Below are 19,579 nucleotides of genomic sequence, written 5' to 3'. Positions count from 1 at the left end.
AGTGTTTTAAGTTTGCCCGGTGCACACTTCTGACGAGGAGCATAAGAAGGATGTTTTACCACACAAGGCATGAGCCGATATTACAGGAGATGTTATACTGAAACCGCGCCCTTCCGCCACAAAATTCCATTATTATATCCGCATTCTTGGAATAACATTCTAAAAATTATATTTAATAACTTTAGAAACAGTCAGCCATAAATGACCACTTTATTCAATTGATTCACGCTTATGAAGATTTGTGTCTTCTTAGTTCTGTGCCGTGTAGTTTAGTTAAAGTTTACCGACGTTTTAGAGATGCTTACTGCCTTCATCATCAGGGCGGTGAGGGCATCAAGAACCTCTGAAACGCCGACAAATTTCTACCAGACTGCAGGGCATTACAATAAAGAAACAACCACCTTCATATTCGCCACCGTTAGAACCTCAAATCCTGCTTAACCCTTTGTGTTTGGGAAAGTATTTTTATGTGACTAATACATTAAATATTCTTTCAGTTCTCCCAAAATTTTATTTTCATCGTTGTAAAAGTCACAGTATCTTTGTATGATCTGAGGTCTTCACAGAGGTGAGTATGAAGATTTCTGTCTTCTGGGTTGTTGCGCTGTGTAGTCTGGTCGATGTTTACCAACGTTTCAGAGGTCATACTGCCTCCGTCATCAGAGTATGAAGATTTCTGTCTTCTGAGTTGTTGCCCTGTGTAGTCTGGTCGATGTTTACCAACGATTCATCGCCCTGATGACGGAGGCAGTATGTCCTCTGAAACGCTGGTAAACATCGACCAGACTACACAGCGCAACAACCCAGAAGACAGAAATCTTCACAATATCTTTAATATAAAGTCATATAAATTTATTTCTATAGCTTAAGTATACTTTATGGCTTGGCCCTTGCCTTGAAGAGTTTTACATGTTTCGGATACAATTTGAACATACGAATCTGTTGTTCTATAAAAGAACATTTTTTTTATATTTCTGTGCACAATTTGGAAGGCACCCACTTACCATCAACACATAAAAATAAAATTCTTTCCACTTGTGTATAATCTGCGGTATTCGTCTTTCAGTTTTGCAATATTCAAATCATAGTAATCCCCAGCTTAACCGGATTATTACGATTAAAATGTCCGGTTCCACCGCTGCACTAAATGTGAGCTGAGTTAGTGGCACGGATAAAAGCAGAGCGAGCTTGTTAATTAACGTTCTGAGGGAGTTCCCTTTCCGGGATGTTAGATGTGCCTTAGGTGCACAAGATTCTACTTCCCCGTCTCCGAAATTTAAAATCCTTAATATTACGGTTCGTGTGGGTTGGCGCTGACGTAGTAAGATAGTACGGGTTTACATGTGCTACAAATTACGTAGAAATAATGTATGGAAAAATCTTCCGGTGTTCAAAAAGAGTGCCTTGTCGAATATATCTGGTTCATAATTAATTAATTTGCTGGTATCATATATATCACTTCATTACATTAGATGATTCGTATTAAAAATTGTTAGAATGAAATTGTCTTTACACACTTCGAAAAAAAAATCTAGACCATAGCGATTTAAACCCTAGCAAAAGCAGAATCTTTTACAATCGCTTACATTGCACAATCTCCTATTTTTAAATTGCGCTAACACATCTTCGTGTTGATATTCTGGGTTTTGGCGCCGTGCAGAATGGTGGCAGATGCCAGATTTTCCGAGAAACATACTCAGGGCTCTCTAGTGGCGATGTTGGAAAATCCCAAATCTTTACAGCATGTGGGTGATTATGAAAGAAGAGACGAGAAATGATGATGATGATGGAGGGAGAGTTGTATTTATTTGTGGTTTATATAACGACGCGTTTTGAGTAGTTCAGACTAGCGTCTAACGGGAGGATGCTAGTGGATTGGAAAGGATGTGGAAGGAAGCGGTCGTGGCCTAATTGGGAGAGATGTAGCTGAAGCTTGATTTTATGGTCTTCACTGATGATTCAAAAAGAGTATTTGAAGACGTATCTTGGTATATTTAAAGTATTATTTATAACATTAGACTAAATCTCCCGAATACAATATATTAGAGCTGACCATATTACCTCTATTTCGATAAGGAAGTTCTAGTATAATTTCACTGTACTGTGCAATTATATTCTTCTGGAGAGAGGAGAGAAACTCGAGGAAGTTTCAAGAGCATGATCTGGAATATCCTGAATGCAGAACAGAAGTTATTCCACTTGGAAAGTAATCATTTGGCACTAAAATCATTCCGCTTGAGGCTACTTATCACAATGCTTGTAATTTCGTGTGGAAGACGAACACCATATTAAATTGCTTAAAGAATTTGAATAATTTGCCAGTGACTATTGTGATTTAAACTATTAAATTCCCGAATGAAACGACTGAAGTCCGAATTATAATCTAAGTTATATGAATGAGATTTTCCGTGATTTTCCTCCGATAGTGGAGGTAAATGCTGCGAGAATACCTTAAAGAGATTACGACCGTTTTTACACATTTTCCTCAAATTTTTCTTGAGATAGAATTGTTAAATAAATTGAAAAAGAGACAAAAAACTACAAAATATAGAACTCTGAAGCAAATTAGTCATAATTGACTTACATGTATTCTGGCTTTCTGCTAATCACATATTTTAATTTCTTAAAACAAAAGTTTGTTTGAAGGAAGCCATACAGTAACGAACGTTCGTGCAGACATGAATGTGGACCTACACAGGAGCCATAGAAATAGCATTTGCAGGCCGCGTGTTATTCAACCCGGGATTACATAAATGTTACGGTTCTCACAAATAGGGATCAGTGACTTACAATTTACCAACTAAATAGTAACGCATCTGCCACTTTCTGATACACAGAAAATCCATTGACACCGCTTCGCTGCTTTTCTTTTTCATATTCATAAAGGATATTAATTTTATAAATGCGCACAAGGAGACTAGAACTTTCCATGAAATCAGCAAAGTATTCGTGAGCCTTAGCTGTACGTAAAGGTATCAGAATGTCGTTTTCAAAGCAATTAAGCAAATAGTTTTCCCCCACGCATCTCATTTTTCAAGCAGTTCCGTACCTGTTAAGAACATGAATGGTGAGAAATATTAATAGCACAAATTAAAGGGTTGTATAAAAATGCTGCATAATTTCGGACTTTGAAGTCGTTATAGCATTATGTCAGCTATTATTTTATTCTGCCTGAAGTATTGATTGGAAAATTATGGTCCGCGAGTCACAAGCAGCCTGAGAAAAAGTTCAGCCCGAGACGATGTTCATATTTTATTCATAATATAACATTTATCAATTTGTACTTCCTCATGTATATCATAAAGGAAGTAATGATTTCTTTAAATAAGTAACTAAAAACGAGATTAAATTTTAAAGGTTTCTGAAAATGGTATGTTACTCTCGGGATTACTAGATTCTTAGAGTTTGTTTATCGTCCAGTGACTGAGATTATCTCATTCTAACGGACCCAAATGAGTAGGTAACTCTTATCCTTCTCACCTGAGGTCGAAAACAGATTCAGTTTCCGAAACGTTGTGTTTTTTTAATACCAGACGATGGACAAGTCCAAGATTTTAGTAATCCTGAGAAACCGATATTGTTTGCGAAAAAGCAAGTTTTGCTGCCCCATATTATACGAACTGTTTATTGCATTTTGTGTGCCTATAACTAAGTAAAAGGAAGTTCAGTGATACCGACTCAAGATTCACCACTTTACTTGCTAAGATCGACAGTCAGTTTGTGATCGATCAATTTTGTCCATATTAATTTTCAACAATACGGACTTATATCCCTTGGTGTAGCCTACCTGTAATTTATATTTCGTCAGTTTTTATAACTGATTATTTCAAAACGATTTAAGTATAAAACGTTTATATCGATTCATTTCGACCCATGACCGTTTCTAAATAGGTCCATTTGGCCCATGATTATAAGTAATTACCCACCCCTGGCCTAGTTGAATCTTATTAATTTATTTTCAAATTGTAGGAAATATTATTTGAAGTTGAGAAGATTGTTAGTTACACCAGTAACTCCTGAAGATATGGAATTTTGTCATCGAATAACGTGAATGCCGACAGCACGTAAGGGTATATATGTATCTGTCTCCTACAAACCTTAAAGAAATGGATATGACGTTTTCCCGATATCTTTATTTATTGAGTATACAAAATAAAAAAGCATTTAACTCAACGTCCACGTTTCTTACACTAAAGGAAACCAAATCTTTCATATTTCCTCACAGTGTTCCAGTTATGTCACTATATTTATATGGTCAACATTAACAGTAGAGTCCACATATAGCTTGAGACTGAGTTATGAATGCTCAAGTTATGTAGGATTCTTTTATATTTGTACTTTGTCACAATCTCTTTATGCGTTCTCCAACTCGAAATTTATGAGACAATAACGTGGATAGACAGACAGATGTGTCGATATTTTCGTGATAGATTTATTCAGAGCTAAAATATTTTTACATACCACATCTTCTATTCCGTATGTATCGCGTACATATATATACTTGTGCATTTAATATCTTTATCACAGTAATTGCCCAATTTTCAGTGTTCTTTGCTCTAACTTCCTAAACGCTTGTTTGTGTAACCAGCATTTCTGGAATCTCTCCATATCTCTGGAATCTGTACGTTAAATAGGCAGGCGGGTAGAAGATCAAGCAGGTATACAAGGATGATGGAATGGACCAGTCAGGAACGATTGGCTAACTCCCTAAGCCTTTACTTGCTCTAACCCCACATCAACCCTTCTACTTCATATTCCCTTCAGCTACATGTTTCTCTGAAACGTTGGCGTCTACCGGTAGTCTACACGGCCCCAAAACCCGTAAAATCATCCTTATCGCCAAGAAAATAAACTATGCAACTCACGTCCGAGAACGTAAGGTTATACACTGGCCGCAGAAAATAAGATAAAGATAATAGCACAACTTTTATTCTTAATGTTTATTATTATTAGTAAATTACTTCTTGGTCCGTAGGAGAAAATGTCGTATGAATACTGCAATAACTACATTTTATTTCATTAGTAGGCCTGCTTCGTTTTAAAACACATTTTACCTACTTTTGCATATAAATATCATCGTGAAACGCAACTGAATAGACACTAAAAATGTAAACTTTAACCTACCAGAAGCTTGGAGTGTCGATACTGAAGCCATAAAGGCAGATTTTGCCGATATTCTCACAGAGAACTTGTCATGGCTCGCAGGGTAGATTATCTGTGCCTGCAAGTCAACATATTGCGAGCTGGCTTGTCATCAAATTGCGGAGCATTGTCTGCCCCCCTAACACGGTCTTCCTCCCCTGAGAGGCTTCCTATATATGAAATCACAGCACACAGGGACAGAATGGTATATAACGATTTATCCCTGTCACGCCGTTTCTTTCAGTTGTCCAATATGTTCCAAATTTGGCACGTACTACGAGTATTGATTCCGTTTGATTCAGTCATTGTCATTCACACACACAGACAAGTACTATCGTATAGGTTGAGCAGAACAGAACGATGATTTCATTCAGCGGCAAAGAGCTCACGAGTGTATGTACATATTGTGCACAAAAAGTGTAATTCGTCTGTACTTATCGCAATTTTCAAAACTGATTGTAGCCCATGTGTTCGAGCATCTTAATAACTTCCGACCAGGAACACTGACGTCAGCTCAATAAAACCATCATTAATATTTTGGTGTTAATTAGTCAGTAATTATGCATATCAATTACCGTGATTAATGTCTCTTTGGTCCCTCTAACCTCGTTTTTTTCCCCGTGAGGTTTTAACTTTGCGTCTCGCAGTTTTACCTTTCTAGGGGAATTTGAAGAACGTAACCGCGGCCAACAGGTGCTGTACAAAATAAAGAAAAGCGCGGAAATAGTTTTTTAACATTAGATCAAGCATATTTTTAAGTTCCATCATGATAACTTCGACGTAATGGTAATGAGGGCTCTAATAGTTATGGTTGTTGCAATGACAAAACTGCCAGCTATTGTTGTAATGATCGCAGTGATGGCTGTTGTCTACACTCTTTGTTGTAGTATTGGTAGCAATGGTAGATTATTTTATTGCTTGTTTGGCTACACTGGTATTTGTGATTTTGGTAGTACTGTTAGGTGTGTCTATTGTGTTGGTAGTACGTTAATTGAGAATGCTGAGGTATTCGGGGGCTTAAGAATTGAGATTGTGGTGTAACTGTAACATCAGTTCTTGTGTAGTTGGCTCTTCCAGTTATGGTTGTCTGTTGTGTTAAGGTTTTGGCAGTACTGGTGAGTTTGGCTCCAGTAGGTTGTGGTATTAGTGCTATAGTCTTGGCGGTGTTAGGTTATTCAACCGCGGAGTGGTATAAACTACGACAGTTCTAAGCTATTTTATTCTTTGTGCAAAAGTAGAATGCGAGATCTTCAGAATACTAAGCAGGAATGATAATCATTAATTTTCTGTTTAAATTTTCTGCGGGAATTTACAGAAACCTGGTAAAAGCTCTTTCGGTGATGAGATTTTGATCTGCAAATAACTGTTAATAAATGCCCGATTCTGTAATATTCAAGTATCTGCTGTAATGCACTAAGTACGTACAGTGCTGTTTGACCACAGTAGGAGTTGCAGCAGCTTTTTAACACACTAGACGTGGGTTCATGTTTATTCTGAATATTAAGTACGCCCTAATTCGTGTACATGAATCAGGAATGCTTTATTATCTGTTGCAGATTTTGTTTGCTTGAATAAAGTTGACGTACCTCACAGTTCGCTTGGTATATATATGTATATACGCATAATGTTGTTTCTGCAAAGTCACTTATAGCAATACAATCAGATGTCTCAAAAAATAATATATAAATATATTTCAAAATATTCTAAACTGGTTCGGTTTCTGTAAATTATGTCTTGTAATGGCTCTCATCTTTGCTAACGTTGGTGACATGAGCAGTAATTCTACGACAGACAGCTGCCGCTTCAGGAACCTTCAAGTTCTACCACCGCAGTGTTATTCATATTCCTGCTTATGTATCAGCTTTCTTTAGGACACGTCCATCAGTTTCTCTGGACCACATCTCTGGCAGCCTCTGACACAGTTACTTATTCACTATATGATGTTTTAGAATATATCAGTAAGGAATGTAATTATTTTGTTTCTTTTTTGACTGCTTCATTCATTCTTTCCTCTCTCTCTGAAAAGAAAAATTCGTATTATTGATTTATTTTATTTCAGTTAATAAAAATTCCGAGAAGTATGAGATTAGCGGACGGGAGACGAAACTTCGTGCTACATAATATCAGATGTTTTGTGGATCAGCCGAAATGAAAGGAAGAAAAGTCTGTACCATAAAGTTATTTTGTTGGTTTAAATTCCCTCTTCAGTCAATAAGTTATATTTCTATAATGTTGACATGTCTTATCGTTTCCTTTAGTAATATGGCTTATATTTCTTATTTATATTTAAGTTCGCCATGAATTAGCAAATGTTTCCGATGTTTAGAATCAGTGCTGGCTTTGGATCGCCTACTTTTTCAACCGTGTCCGTACTGCACATGGTATATCGTTCCATAGCTGTCAATAACGACGTGGATTATCATTTCGACAAAGATTGATTAGTTGACCAACTCCTCCCATTGACACCAAAATCGAAAACGCATACACAAAGGGTCAGAAAGATGAAAGCAACACTGGATATTGAATAGCATCATACAGTAAAATTTGATGGTGTATTCACTCAGTCAAATAAATTGTTGACATTTTGTCAGTGGTTTAACTATTAATTATAATAGAACAATAATCTTCAGTCCTTATGAAAAACGGTTGCAAACGTGAATGATCGTATTCTACCTTCCATAACGTAAATTAAGTCAGTATGTTCACTCGATCATAGATTCGTTTTGATGCATTTTAATCCAATTATTATCAGTAAGAAGTTAAACTGTTGTCTTATATTGATGTTTTATTATGATTACCGTCTAATTTTTATGTACAAAATAGGTGACATTAAAACTTCTCCGTAAGTTTATCTTTGCGCTGTCCATAAAGTAGTCCGCATTATCCACCTCGTTTTTTACTTATGAGAAAGCCGATTAAGCACTGCTCTGTCAATGATTCTATATTACTGGCAATTCATATCAAATTGGACGAGTCGCGAAAGTACACACGTATTTCTATCAGATAGGAATAACTGTTCTTTTTTATGGTGAAATTTGATTGAAACCACTTTTTCAAGCTGCAGAAATAAGTGGCAAACAGAAGTGGAGTAAACTACGCTAGAAATTTGGCAATTTATCGGGTGGAATACAGTCGGACCAGTTTTTGTCGCTGGGGCTTTCGTATTGCTACTGTGAGCTTTTACTCACGAATGCAAGTTTCAATGTAGTGATGATGAACTTGACACCAGTTAAATGTACTGTTTTAGAAGGAATTTCTAATGTGCTAACAATTTAATTTTTTTTTATAAAAATAGGCCAGATACACAAATTTTTAGTAGATTTAATCATATAAAATCTGCGTCATTTACCTGCCATCTTGTTCCAGCTGTGTTCCATTTGACATTCACTTAGAATATTGTTTTTGTCGTTTGCATCATGTCAGATTGCAGTCTGCCATTGCTAAGATTATCATTTATACTCTCCATATCCTTCTGGGAAACATTTATTCTTGCTTTTTACTTGAGACTCCCGGCTTCGTTTCCATACCGAAAGTCACGGAGCCCTAACTGATTTTCTGTTTCATAAACGTAATATACTCTTTGTTAATTTGAATGATAGAATATTGAGATTTAATTATATCTGTGCGATAAGGATTTCGATAGTGATGTTCTGAGTTGTGATGCCGTGCGGACCAAAGTTTCAAAGGAACTTGATGTTTCAGCCCTGAAGATGGAGGCAGTAAGAATATTCAGATAGAAGTGTGTATTGTTGAAGTAATTATTGAAAGAACTTTGATTTTTGGCCTGAATAAACTTACAGGCTTCACTGTAATCGTCCTGTTTAATAGAAATACATATTTTTATTGTTGTTTTATAAGTTTATCTATCTACGCACTTCATAACATAATATAAACGAACCACGAAGTAAAGCAACATCATTAAAGATTCTCTGGACTCAGGCAGCAATTGATGACGTACGTTCCTTAAATTGTGTAGGAACCTGAAGACGGAGATAGAGTCCCATCTCCGAAACGTCGTTTTTTACGTTTTATATTTACTAGACGATGGATAATATCCAAGGAAATTTTTATTCAATTGACTCTTCACCATCGTCAAGAAGTTTTAGATTTGATATACGTTCCTTAAATTGATAATAAATATAATATTAGAATAAAATGAAACAAATAGCATATGTTTGTACGCAGTGCATAAAAAACTGCTACCTTTAATAAAAACATTCACAATTTTACAGCACAGAAGGTGAATCTGAAATAAATATTCTTACTAATCGTACCCCCACTGTTTTCTGCTTACGTCCTTAATATTCTGGTATGAATATCTGCGGCGAGGTAGCAGTTGCTGATGACAAATCAGTAGGCGTTGGTCCAGCCACATTGGTGCACGGGACTTCCCAGCATGCCATGACTAGTCAGGCTTTGAGGCGGTGTGTATACATAATATACAATATATCCTGCAGCTGTGTGCAAAAGTTGACGGCCTTTCTGCGTATCTAATGGAAGGTTATGCAAACATTTCGGAAACATTCAGTACGTGAATAACTTGTTTTAAAGAAACGTTTTCACCTCGTCTCATTTTAATTAGGTTAACTGATGGAGCATAAATAGTGTGGGTTAGCGCAAATGGAAACTGGAAACTGATATGCATGTATTCAGAACTTTTTTCTCTCAAAAGTAGAACCACTTAGTAGCCTCGTAAATCAGAAGGTTGCCGGATGCTTTCTTTTAATCGTGAAGGATAAAAGTGTTGGCAACGATTTAAAAATCGTGCATAGTTTGTATTCGTTCCTTGTATCCCGGTCGCATTACGATGTGTGATAAGTCAAGGCTAAAGAAATGCTATGAACTTAAAAGAATAGAAGATCCTCAAGACATGATAATATAACAAGCTTAAAACTAGAATGTAGGAACAGTTCAGGACACAAATACAACACATTTCAGCAGTGAAACTTCGAATTTCATAAATCCTATGCACGTAAAGAAAAGAACTCGAATTTACATCACACACGGACACAACCTTTACAAGAACCTGGACTTAACATGTTCAAGTATGTAGCTGTTCTACGTACCTGCTACATACGAAGTTTCAAATCATACACAGATAACAGATATAGCAGTTAAAGTTTATACATTCGTCCATAAACAAATTTTCGATGAAACGTGAGCTAGAAACCGACCCGTGAAGCTCCAATTAAGTCTTTGAGTTCAATTTCTATTTGGTTCTCGGTAATAACGACTTAATTTTCGTCAGTACATATTGAATTTGACCGAGCACTGCTTAAACTAGGCTTGTAAATGTTATAAAGTTATGCAATGTCGATCTGGAATATTTAAACGAACGTAAATTTACATTCTCGATACTGAATGTGTTAACTTGAGATTATTACGGCAGTTAAAATATTAGTTGTGGTCTTCTGGGTTGTAACACCGTGTGGTTTTAAGACCACTCACGACACTTTTCTCATACGTTGTTATAAAAGAACGCGGCTTTCAGAATGTCGGGCTGAACCTAACAGACAACGCCCCTCACGACCAGTTTATTTGTACACGTTAAAAATCTCCAGGACATTCTTTTCTTAATGTTAATAGTGTTGTGACCTCCACACCTGTCGGAGTCCGACGACACATATGTAACAGTTACAGGATTTTAGTTTTTTGAAACCTTGTTTCCTTCAAAGATGCCGAATATATTTCTGGCACCTGTCCAGCAGAATTTCGTTACGATAAGGATATTCCTTTCACCCAAAAGAAGGATATTTCTTTCGTGTCATCGTTTGTAAACAGAAGTGACTGTATACATTCCTATTTTCCGTTTCTGCTCGAATGTCAGTTTCTCAAAGTGCTGCACATATTAGGTAGCCGCCTGTAAAAACTACAAACGATACAAATTGTAGGAAATTCGCTGGCGAAAGGAGAGTCAAGATAGGGTGTAAACTATTTTTGACAAAGTGTGGCAGGCATAAGGTTTACGTCAATAGAATAACGATTACAGTGACTAGTGTTGTTCATTAATCAACAGTAATACCGTGAAAACTACACGACCGTCAGTTGTTCCACAATTTCAGCACGCTATTTTTAAGGAACTGTTCGTTTATATTTCTTTCCTTGTCTCTGTCACTGTCTTCCTGTCTCATTCTATTGTCCGCCTCTCTCGCTTTGTCAGTTTCTTTCTTTTATTTCTTGTAAAGTTCATTTCACAGCTGTTTTCTCGTTGCGTATCTCTCCCATGGGACGGCTGTCTTGTGCATTACGTGTTTTAAGTGTCTCGTCTGTGGGGAATCTTCTCATTTTGTCTCTGCAGAGACGTACAAACTTCGTACCGCACTACCACATCATCACCATTTGTTGCGCATTGCAGTAGCCTGTTTCCTGTTTTATTATCTCAGTTGAACAGTGCATTACCTGTTGTTGTCTCTTCGTACAATCGAGTATTACACGCAAATAGATATGCATGTTTGTAACTCAAACGATAATTGGTGTACCAGCTCTGCGTCTCTCTCACAAAATTCTACATTTAATCAGAAAAACGTACCTTTCCAGAGAATAGTGATTTCCTGTACGATACAGGTTGTAAAAGTGCACTCAGACTAAGTAAGTATATTTTTGTAAGCACGTTCCTTGAAAATCTGTATTGATGTTAATTTATTATACATAAAAATTAATTTCTTTCGTTTAACCGTCTTCTACTGAACTCTCGTGAACCCAGATGACATTAGAGCAAAAATGATATAAATAAGGCCATCGTTGGAAGAGATTATTATGTAACATTGATTTTCAATGACATGTAAGTGCAAGAATAATCTGGGACATAAAAATGAACAGGGATTGCGTTAGTTGAAGAATACCTGCTTGATGTGGCATGAACATTGCCTTTTTAATGTTTGTGTACTCCAAAGAGTATGCCTTTCCAGTCTTGTTAATTTTTGTGCTGTCCCACTCCTTCCCGATTCTGACGTTTGTACTGGTGTTACGATATCATGAAACTGGAAACGTAAGTGTGGTTTGGCGTGCACTGGGGGGCAGCATTCTCCTACTTTGGGTCAAAATTAAATCTTTCTTCATAAGAATCTGTTTGTTATGTTTAATTTCAGAGAGAGTAATTTCTTACCTTAAAAATATGAAAAACATCCCCTTCAACATATTAAGATACATTAGTAGAGCTTTGAGATCTCTTACTATAAATGATGAATGGTAAATTGGATTTTAACATCTGCGCTATTTAGTGACAAATTTGAGTATTACAAATTACTATCGTGGCAGAATGCATATTTAAGCTATTTCAGATCAACTTATGAGCACTCTCTCATTAATCAGAGAAATTCTGAAGAGAATCTGTAGTTGATTTCTACATATTACATAAATGAAACAATTTTATTCGTAAGAAGAACTGATGATGTCCACATTAATGAAGATCATTAAAAAGAATCTGTAGTGTAAAATGTTTGGGAGCAGCGTAATATGCATGCCATCTGGTGAAATATTTGTGTACTAGAAATTACAGGCGTAGCAGGAACCACCACTAGATGGCGCTAGTCAAGCTGTTATCTGTTAAGCTTTGGCACCAGGTATTTGTGCTAGGCTAATAAGTTTAATCGAATTTAAATTTGTTTTTAATACACACGCTGTTTAGTGGTATTTGAGTATTACAAATTAATGATATGGTTGAAATTGTTCACTACAAAAGTATAATTAATGCTAGTTAGGACGCCATCTGTTGATAAGCCTTGGTATTACGAATTATGGACAGGCTGGTAAATTGGATTTTAATTTGCGAGTAGCGCGCCCACTAACATCTGCGCTATTTAGTGACAAATTTGAGTATTACAAATTACTTTCGTGGCAGAATGCTGTTGTAATAAATTGTATGATTACACTTTGACCAGTCCACAGATAATACCAACATGTCTATTCAACGAAGATAGTTTCGTCATGTTAACCTTCATGAAACCAGAAGCATTTGTAAATATTATAGTTTTAGACGGCCGTTCAACGAGAAACTCTGATGTAAAGTAATCAATTGTAAGTATTGACAATTAAAAAACCGTCACATCTCTAAATTTCTCACAAACATTGCACGACTAAATACATGTTCTTTCTCCTGTTACGTTGGCAGCAGCACTGTAATGTCTTTTGCTGTACCCCACTACGTGAAAAGTGACTGCTGTCTTGCGAAGCTAAGGAACATAGTCGCTACTGCAAAGTAATTTTATATGCTTTGTACAAATATCTAAGCCAAGGAAATGTTTGTCTAGTAGTCATAGAAGACGATGTGGTCTGGAGAAAACTACATAATGACGAACTTACAAATTTGTACTCCTCCCCCTGTATTGTCAGGGTGATTAAATCGAGAAGAATGAGATGGGCAGGGCATGTAGCGCGCATGGATGGGACAAGAGGTGTGCACCAGGTATTGGTTGGGAAGCCTGAGGGGAAGAGACCTATGGGGAGACCTAGACGTAGATGGGAGGATAATCTCAGGCGGGATCTATGGGAGATAGGGGTTGAAAGAGACTGGATTTTGTTGGCCCAGGGCAGGGTCCGGTGGAGGGCTTTGGTTAATTCGGTGATGAACCTTCGGGTTCGTTAAGCCATCTAGTTAGTTAATAGTCATAATTCTGTGAAACCAAACGTCTTCAGTTTATTTCAGAAATCGATTAGGAGTGTGATTTAGGTTATCTCTGCTTTGGTGATTTGCGAATTTCGTATATATTCCCTTGTCCAATGGCGCTGACTTATAGGTTCATATTAATTTAACATCCAATTAGACGTGACAATGTTATGATACCAGGAGACAGCAAAGAAAGCCCAGTCAATTGTTTTTTTTATTTGCTGAAACTGGAGTTTGTTTTCATGCACGTGCATCAATAGTCTGTCGAATTGAGAAGAATTGACCTTGAAACTGAGGAGTAGTTTTGTTTTTAGAAGGGAATTATTTATTAACATGCCTACTTCTGTAGGAGCGAAAGATCACGAGGACTGGATACTACTGCAATAAACAAGTAAGGGAGGTAGGATTTGAGGTTTTCACAGCGGTGAGTCCGAAGGTGGCTGTCTTTTGTGTTGTTGCGCCGTGTAGTCTGTTAGACGTTTGCCGACGTTTCAGAGGTCGTTGATGCCTAACTCATCAGGTCGGTAAACTTCTACCAGACTACACGATGCAACAACTCAGAAGACAGACATTTCAAGCAATGGAAGGGCGAAGGGGTACAGCTCCACGATGTGTTTGCGCATGCGTGATGAAGTCTTCGCCATTGATGAATATCTTCAGCTGTGATGTCTATCATTCCGTTTGAAGAAAATATAAAATGGCTGGAAGGGTTTCCTTAACATGTTATGGACGTTTTGTTAGTTGGGGGTAATAAAGGCCTCAGTTATTAATTTTATATATTAATGCCAATGTGACATGCCGAAGTAGTGATGTAAAACAATGATGACGCCATTACTCACAATCGTCTAAGTTGCGTTATGGCGTCATGGCGCCTGAAGTAGTCATTGGCCTTGATGAGGTCATTTTTAGTTGATTTTGTGAAGCGTGTAAATAGAATGTGTGGAGCAGGGAAGACCTTTTGGAGTTTGTATGTTCTCGTAACAGACCACCTTTTTCAGTCTTCTTGTTTTTGGATGTGAGGGTCTCACAATGCCATATTTTCAAAACCTAAAAATGTCGCATGATACTTTTGCTCCTGCCAGCCGCGTGTTCTTCAGTCCTTGTTGTATTTGCTAACACTCGACACAAACTAATTTGATTGAAGTAGGCCTATGACACCGAAAGTGGAATTTTAAAAACGTAAAAATATGCTGAAATATGTTAAAAATTGTTTTTGTGCACTGTTCAAACAAAGGAGGTTAAGTTACTGGTGACCATATTGTAGATACAATGCAGGAAGAATAAGAAAAGTACCAAATGTTCTGAAAGTGGCGTAAAATACATTTAGAAGGCTCCTGTCTGTCGGATGGCCTGAGAGATGTTTCTGATTTTCGTCAGTCCTTCTAGCAAAATTATGAGATTACCTTAAAATTGACCACTATCGTTTCGGCAACCCAGCAGACAGCCATCTTCATGTCTTTAGTAAAACAACAGATTAACCAACTAAAATGTATATTTTTATTCCTCATCTCTTATTTTAAAATTGGAAATATTTTCTGTTACATTCATTTTAATCATCTAAATTTCTTTATTAAATCATTAGAAATTCTGTGTGATGTAACAAATGTGAAAGGTAAATAAACATCGCTTTACACAAAGTACCGTGTCTGTTCACGTAACGTTGACGAAATTACAAATTTCATTTGTTATTTATTCAAACGTGACAAAGAAAACAGTAAAGAAACAGAATCAGCAGACCATCCCTAAACCGCGACATTGATTATGACAAATGACACTGCAGTTCTGAGATACTATGCTGTTCCCTGAATATCATTAACCTGAACTTCAACTGAAACTCAATACTTGCACAAGAAGTTGCGTTTGTTAATGTAAAGACCGACATGTAATAAATAATGCCCATAGAAAGCATTTCTTGGCAATTTTTGAACCCGTTGCTAAGAATAACAAATATGACTTTGGTAGTTGTTTGCCCGTCGCCATGTTCTCGTCTATAAATTGAGTCTACCCGATACACTTCGTCGCTGTTAATTATCTTTGCTTCGCTAACGATATACTCTATTTAATTTGTAGTTTTTTCCATAGAAGCTTTCCTCTAAACGTAGCCAGATGTGGCAGCATTTCCTTTAATTAATACAGATTCACACAAGACACTCAACGAATCTCCCCAGTGGTGTTTTCCTGCCGAGACACGCCGGGTTGCCAACCGGAACATTTTAGAACTAGAATTCGAATTAAAATTAAATTATTTGGTTATTCCGTCAAATCACAATGTATTTAAAATAAGATAATTAAAATAATTAAAATATCATTCTGTGTTCCATATCGAATAATCGATTTACAATTGGAACAGTTACAACATGTTTCGGTTTTATTAAACCATCATCAGGTGTAAAATTATATTAAATTTAAAACTCAATTACAATTTTTTACAATTTTTCGTAGTGTAGTTTTTTGCAGGTCGTGTCAGTAATAAACCTTGATCGGATACGGTAATACTTCTGGATCACCTCCAGACACAACTGTGTTGTCTACTATTTCATCTCTGACCGATGTAAACATCAAAAGCATCACTTCAAACAATAAAGTTGATCCATTATATGAAAATATCTGGACACGACCTCCAAAAAACTACACTACGAAAAATTGTAAAAAATTGTAATTGAGTTTTAAATTTAATATAATTTTACACCTGATGATGGTTTAATAAAACCGAAACATGTTGTAACTGTTCCAATTGTAAATCGATTATTCGATATGGAACATAGAATGATATTTTAATTATTTTAATTATCTTATTTTAAATACATTGTGATTTGACGGAATAACCAAATAATTTAATAAGTCACAATATGACGCAACTACACTATCTTAGAATTTGAAGAACGTATTCTGCTAAAGTCTATAATTTAATAACAAATTAAAGTTAAGTAAGTACAAGCAAAGTGAAGTAGTACTCTTCACAGCTCTGAGTAGATGCCATCTTGCGTCGACCGCATTTCTTTTTGGGTTTTACTCGTATGTTTGAACCTGTCTGGAATCTTTACTTTTAGAATACGACCTGTGGTTTTCTTGCTTGTGTGAGATAGTTGCACAAAGTTCATAATGGATAGTTTGCTAGACAAATTACTGTGAACTTTATCTTTTGATGCATACCGCTTACTTAGCTACATTACTCTACGTTAATTTAAATTAAGAAAATTAGCATATACGGAAGTTCGTAAGAAAAATTAATATATAAAGCTAAACACAGGTTTCATTTGCAGCTACGACTCTTATTGGAAATACTTTTGATTAGGAGAATATTTAATTAAAAATAAAGAAACGTGGCATCTCACTGTGTGATGTTTTGCAGTCCAGTTACCTTCGTAACAGTGTTGTTCAGTTTATTCCAACTACTGATTTTATTATCTTTCAAGTGAAGATCTTTACGTGCGTAACGTGGCATGGAGTGTAAATGCGTCAATGACTCCAATAGAATCGAGAAATATTAAACTTAATATCATAAATAAGGCGCTTATTTTCGTGAATATAATTTATGTTGCAAATTAGTAATTATGGCATTCGTGTCCTTTATCGTGGCCCTAAATTTCACGATGTTCATTTGAAGTGTGCATATCTTAGTGAGCTTGACGTAGGCTACTACATTCGAATAGAAATTCAGCACAATAATGTCCGGCGAATGTGGAGGCCATGACATCATTCACTGATTGTACATTAATGGACGTAGCCAAATTGTAGGATGTCTACGTTCACCGAGCATCTTTCTTTCACGTCAAGGTCGAGTTGCTGTTATATTCTACAGGTCAACCCCCCCCCCCTCCTCTCTCTCTCTGGCCACCGGTTAAGGACTTTGGTTAGAGAGCAGTAAATGTGCCCTACTGAATAAAATTCCGATTACAAAAGCTACTTATTTAATATTTAATTAGAAAATACACTTGCTTGTCTGAAAGTTCCTAAATTGACAAGCCGAATCCTCCATCCCTTATCTAGCTCGAACCAGACCAAGTACCTCACCTACAGTCACAGTAGAACAAAACAACAGGTACTCACTCAGACCGCACATCATGGCGAGCACGAGTGACGCAGATTCCAATAGCAATCTTTCTTGTTCGAGAGCCCCCTTTGAGTACAGATCGTGCAAATTTATACGGATCAAAGGACGCGCAGTTATGACGTGGTTCGAGGGGACCGCCCTGGAATCGGCGTTTCTCATTGGTCAATTGGATTTGTTCTACTTCCCTAACCACAATATGGAACACAGAACTTAGACGCGGATTCATGCGGTAGGAAGTGTGGTTGGTTTAGTCCGACTTCCCCGGACTTCCTTCCAGTAGTCCTGTACGAGGTGCGATCGGAAAGTTTCTAGACTGCGCCTATAAAAACCCGTACACTTATCTCAGGTATTAAATTCATCCATCACCCTCGAAGTAGTTCCCCTGGGAGTGAACACAACGATCCCAGCGCCGCTGCCAAGCCTGGAAGCATCCCTGGAAATCTTTCTTTGTCAGCCTGTCAAGCACCATCTGCGATTCTGCCTGAATCTCTTCTATCGTCTCAAATCTCCTTCCCTTTAGCTGAATTTTCATCTTTGGGAAGAGGAAGAAGTCACACGGAGCTAAATCCGGCGAATAAGGAGGGTGCGGGATGACGGCCATGGTGTTTGAGGCCAAAAACCGCCGAACTTTGAGGGCGGTGTGCGCTGGCGCGTTGTCATGATGCGTCGCATGTGGAGTTCTTCCTTTAGAATCAGCTGACAGGTCCCATAGCCTATCCCAACAATGTCGCACAAGTCGTTGATGGTACCACGTCGATCTTCGTGAATGGCCTGCCGAATCTTCGTAACATTATCGGGCATTGTGCTCGAAGATGGTCGTCCAGAACGCTCGTCATCATCGACAGAGGTTCGGCCATTTTTAAAACGTGAATGCCACACAAAAAATTGTGCACGACCCATTGCGGACTCCCCAAATGCTTGCTTTAGCGTTTCATAGGTTTCCGTAGCCGTTTTGGCCAGTCTTTGGCAAAATTTGATGCACACGCCATTCCGAAATCGCAGGAGGGTCGGTGTAATGCACTACCAAAACGCCCGTAACTAAGAAACAAATGCTAATTCGATGATGCCGGCTGGCACACTGATTCACTATGAATGTAGGCCGCACCCCCTAGCGGCAGAAGCTCGTACTACATCCGGTTCGCCCTCTATTGACACAGTCTTGAAACTTTCCGATCGCACCTCGTATATTGCGTAACACTGTGAAATTCCAAGATTTACGAAGTAAGTCCTACTCAGGGGTGCAAATACACGGCAACGTGGCCCCGGCACAACAGTTGCATTGTGGAATTTGTTATTAGGACAGGTGTCAGCAAACTACGGCCCGCCGGCGAAATCTAGCCCGCCGCCTCTTTTTGTACGGCCCGCGAGCTAAGAACGGGTTTTACATATTCAAATTCTTTGAAATTTCAAAGTACGCACTATAACGAAACGGCCGAGTTGAGTAGTTGAGAGAAAGAATTCTATAAATGTCTTCCAAGCAATGAATACGGTTAATTAAGATCATATGCTCGGGGATTTATACCTGTATTTGGCAGCACCTACCTGTGTGAAGAGACATTTTCAAAGATGAAATATGTAAAATCTCAATACAGGACAGCATTAACGGATGAACATTTACAATCAATTTTGATAATAGGAAGTACTGAATTTAAACCTCAGTTTGGTGAAATGTTATCTCATAACAGGCGATTCCATTCTTCTCATTAGTAGAGCTGTATTTCAAACAATTGTAGTCTAGTTATTATTATTACGTTACATTTTGTTCAATAAATTTGTTA

At 37.4% G+C, this 19,579-nt stretch overlaps 1 protein-coding gene and 1 long non-coding RNA gene across 2 annotated transcripts in view; one reads left to right on the top strand and one right to left on the bottom strand.

Annotated features, from left to right (window-relative positions):
* LOC110831385 (uncharacterized) overlaps window positions 1-17,854 on the bottom strand; it is a 52,888-nt gene extending 35,034 nt beyond the window's left edge. Inside the window, exon 1 of the long non-coding RNA XR_002543570.2 lies at window positions 17,798-17,854. This is a non-coding gene — a long non-coding RNA (uncharacterized LOC110831385). The remainder of the gene's footprint in view (window positions 1-17,797) is intronic.
* The window catches only part of LOC110831367 (serine/threonine-protein kinase pim-3), a 215,002-nt gene that overhangs the window by 168,237 nt on the left and 27,186 nt on the right, over window positions 1-19,579 (top strand). The gene's annotated exons all lie outside the window — the stretch shown is intronic.

The sequence above is a fragment of the Zootermopsis nevadensis genome, unplaced genomic scaffold (genome assembly GCF_977971745.1).
Source record: "Zootermopsis nevadensis isolate Lab colony 2312 unplaced genomic scaffold, Znev_1.0 Znev_ptg000025l, whole genome shotgun sequence".
In the NCBI taxonomy this organism is placed as follows: Eukaryota; Metazoa; Arthropoda; class Insecta; order Blattodea; family Termopsidae; genus Zootermopsis; species Zootermopsis nevadensis.
Note: the sequence above shows the minus strand (reverse complement) of the source record. Positions and strands in the feature narration are given on the sequence as shown.